This window comes from Pongo pygmaeus, chromosome 20 (assembly GCF_028885625.2).
Source record: "Pongo pygmaeus isolate AG05252 chromosome 20, NHGRI_mPonPyg2-v2.0_pri, whole genome shotgun sequence".
NCBI classification, from domain to species: domain Eukaryota; kingdom Metazoa; phylum Chordata; class Mammalia; order Primates; family Hominidae; genus Pongo; species Pongo pygmaeus.
This window is the reverse complement of record NC_072393.2, coordinates 43,187,749-43,192,091: the sequence shown is the minus strand read 5'-3', so window position 1 is coordinate 43,192,091 and position 4,343 is coordinate 43,187,749.

The window sequence follows — 4,343 nt, the reverse complement described above, 5'->3', positions numbered from 1 at the left end:
AATATGCGGTGTTTCAACCATGTATTTCTTGACCAGGGCCTTGGTCTTGGTGATCTTATGGAAGAGATCATTAAGTGTTTTTCTTTTAGCTTTTTCTTCTTAAATAAGCATTATTGAGATAAAGCAAGATATAATTTTAGGCTGAACACAGTGGCTCACTCCTGTAATCCCCACACTTTGGGAAGCCAAGGTGGGAGGATCCTTTGAGCCCAGGAGTTTGAGACCAGCCTGGGTAACAAAGCAAGACTCATCTCTACAAAAAATAAAAAAAAAAATTTGCCAGGCATGGTGGCATGCACCTGTAGTCCCAGTTACTCGGGAAGCTGAGGCAAGAGGATCGCTTGAGCCAGGAGTTCGAGGCTGCCATGAGGGCACCACTGCATGTTAGCCTGGACTACAAAGCAAGACCCTATCTCAAAAAAAAATTAAAGTTTTGCTTACTTTTAAGATATAATAACAGGGTAGGATGTACCCTCCCATCTCAATAATTTTTAAAAATATATAGAATGACAGTTTTCAGATACTGAACAATAAGCAGACCACGATCCCCAATTGTAGAAACCACCAAGGTGAGCTCTATTATTTCTCCCAACTTAACATCTGGAGTATTTTCAGTCCATTGCTCAGGGAGAGTTAACAGAAGCAGAGCCCAGTGTTCTTCCCGAATTGAGACACAAACTTGAGGATTTGCAGAAGCCAGGGTATGTGGAACAAAGTACTAGACAGGAACAATCTCCACGAAGAGATCTCTGGAGAGCTGCCAGGGAATTCCCTTGAATCTTCAGCTGAAAGTACTGACCAGTTAGCTCATATGTGAAAACACCCGAAGCTGTGGAAAAACTCACTTGAAATGAATAGAGGGAATAATCCTCATAGCTCAAACAAGTCCAGGAATAGCAGGTGTTAACCAATAGCCAAAGTGGAAAAACCCTCATAATTCACAAGACCTTGGGTACTCAGAAGGATACTGTCTTAACAGAGAGGAAAAATCAGCTTTGGACTAATTAGTCTTGGTCTGGTCCTGCCTTATCAAAGCTGAAAAAGAACCCATGAAAAAGATCAAACTGCTTTCAAGTACATGAACTATATTTCAAAACAAAGCTCAAAAATACTGAAAAATATACCAGAATACCTGGCAAGGTAATATTTCAATGTTTAGCATCCAATCAAAAGTTACAAGACGGGTGGGTGCAGTGGCTCACGCCTGTAATCCCAGCACTTTGGGAGGCCGAGGTGGGCAGATCACCTGAGGTCGGGAGTTCCAGACCAACCTGACCAAAATGAAGAAACCCCGTTTCTACTAAAAATACAAAAAATTAGTCGGGCGTGGTGGTGCATGCCTGTAATTCCAGCTACTCAGGAGGCTGAGGCAGGAGAATCACTTGAACCCGGGAGGTGGAAGTTGCAGTGAGCAGAGATCTCACCACTGCAATCCAGCCTGGGCAACAAGATCGAGACTCTGTCTCAAACAAAAGAAAAAAAAAAGGTTACAAGACATGCAAAGGACCAGGAAAACATGATACACAATGAGGAGCAAAATTAATTAATCAAAATTGTCTCATGTATTAGAATTGATAGGTTATCAGAATAATTATGATGATATTTCATATGTTGACAAAGGTAGACCAAAATATAAGCACTTTTTTTTTGTTTTTTAAAAGACAGGATATCACTCTTTGGCCCAGACTGAAGTGCAGTGGCCCAGTCATGGCTCACTGCAGCCTCAACCTCTTGAGCTCAGTTGATCTTCCCACCTCAGCCTCCCTAGTAGCTGGGACTGCAGGCATGCACCACCATGCCCGGCTAATTTTTTGTATTTTCTAGTAGAGACAGGGTCTTGCCTTAGCCTCTCAAACTGCTGGGATTACATGTGTAAGCCACTGCACCTGGCCAAAATATAAGCACTTTTAGGAGAATCATGGGAGATTTTTTTTAAACCACATTAAACATCTACAAATGAAAGCTACAATGTCTGAGATGTAAAATACTCTGGAGAAATGATTAGACATTGCAGGAAAAGGATTAGTAAGCTTAAAAATTTTCCCAATTGGTGAAAACTGTAGACTTACAAATTGAAGAAACTCAATGAATTCTAATCATAAGAAATGTAGAAATCTAAACAAAGATTGATCATAATCTAATTGCTTTAAAATAGTGATAAAGAATAAGTCAGCAGAGAAAGGAGACTACATAGAGAGGAACGAATGCAAGAATAAAAGTGTTTCTTGTTGAAACCAACATAACCTAGAAGACAGTTGAGCAAAATTCTTATATAGTGCAGAAATAAAAAATGTTACCTTGAATTCTATACAATGTGAAAATACTTTTGTACAAAGGTGAAAATTTGTGGATGTCTGATTTTTTAGGCATCTAAAAGATGAGAGAATTGATTGATGCTTTCCTACACTCTAAGAAATGTTAAGGTTCTTCAGACAAATGGAAAGTGATATCAGATGGAAATTTGGACCTACACAGGAAATGGCTAATATGTGGGTAAATATATCTTATTATTTAAATTGCTTAAAAGATGATTGAGCTGGGTGTAGTGGCTCACACCTGTAATCTCAACACTTTGAGGCTGAGGTGGGAGGATCACTTGAGCCCCGGAGTTTGAGACCAACCTGGACAACATAGTGAGGCCCTGTCTCTTCAAAAAAATTTAAAAATTAGCCAGGTGTGGTGGTGCGCACCTATAATCCCAGCTACTCAGGAGGCTGAGGTAGGAGGATTTCTTGAGCCTGGGAGGTTGAGGCTGCTGTAAGCTGTGATTGCACCAGTTGAGGCTGCTGTGAGCTGTGATTGCACCACTGCACACCTGCCTGGGCAACGGAGCAAGACCCTGTCTTTAAAAAAACAATAAGATAGTCTGGGCGCAGTGGCCCACACCTGTAATCCCAACACTTTGGGAAGCCAAGGTTGGTGGATCACTTGAAGTTAGGAGTTCAAGACCAGCCTGATCAACATGGTGAAACCCTGTCTCTACTAAAAATACAAAATTAGCCGGGCCTGGTGGCGCGTGCCTGTAATCCCAGCTACTTGGGAGACTGAGGCAGGAGAATTGCTTGAATCTGGGAGGCGGAGGTTGCAGTGAGCTGAGATCACACCACTGCACTCCAGCTTGGGCGACAAAGCAAGACCGTATCTCAAAAAATTTTAAGAATAATAATAATAACATTATTACTATCTTTCAGAGAAACTAAATATGAGAAAAAAATGGTTTTACTTCCATTAACTTTAATTCTGACTCTTCATTTCTTGTTTAGATACAAATTTCTGATTCTGTCCTATTCTTTCTCTGTCTCAAGAATTTTCTTTAACATTTCTTATAAAGAAGATCTGCTAGCAACAAATGCTCTCAGTTTTTACCTGTTGAAATGTCTATATTTCTTTTTTATATCTTTTGGTAACAACTTTGTATATAATTCACATTCCATCCAATTCACTCATTTAAAGTGTAAAATTCAGTAGTTTTTAACGTAGTCACAAAGTTGTGAAACCTTCAACACAGTTTTAGAACATTTTCATCACGCCAGCATGAAAGCCTTTAGCCACCATCCCCAATTCCTCCTGCCACCCTTCAACTTAGGAAACTATTTACTTTCAGCCTCTATAAATTAGCCCACATTGGAAATTTTATATGAGAAGAAATTTCACATAGAAGGAATCTTAAATATGTGGTCTTTTGTACCAGCTTCATTCACTTAGCATAGTGTTCAAGGTTGATCTATGTTGTAGCTTGCATCAGATCTTCATTTCCTTATATTACCAAATAATAGTCTATTGTGTAGATATGCCACATTTTACTTATCTACTTATGAAATGAAGAACAATTGGGTTTTCTTTCCAGTTTTTGGCTATCATGAATCATGCTGCTGTAAATATTTGCGTACAAGCTTTGTGAGAACATATGGTTTTGTCTTGAGAATATACCTAGGACTAAAATTGCTACATCACATGGTAACTCTACATTCTTCTGAGGAACTGCCAGACTGTTTATACAGTAGTTCTACCATTTTCCAGTGCCACCATCAATGTATATAGGGTTCTGTTTCTCCAAATCCTATCCAAAATTTGTTATTGTATATTTATTTGATTTTAGTCATCCTAAGTAGTATGAGTTGATATCTCATTGGGGTTTTGATTTACATAGTCTTTTTTCTTTGTTTCCCAGGCTGGGTTCGAACTCCTAGGCTCAAGCAATCCTCCTGCCTCGATCTCCCAAAGTGCTGAGATTACAGGCATGAGCCACTGCTCCTGGCTGATTTGCATATTCTTAATGATTAATATAGAACATGTTTTCAAGTATTTAGTAGCCATGTGTATACTTTTTTTTTTTTGAGAAA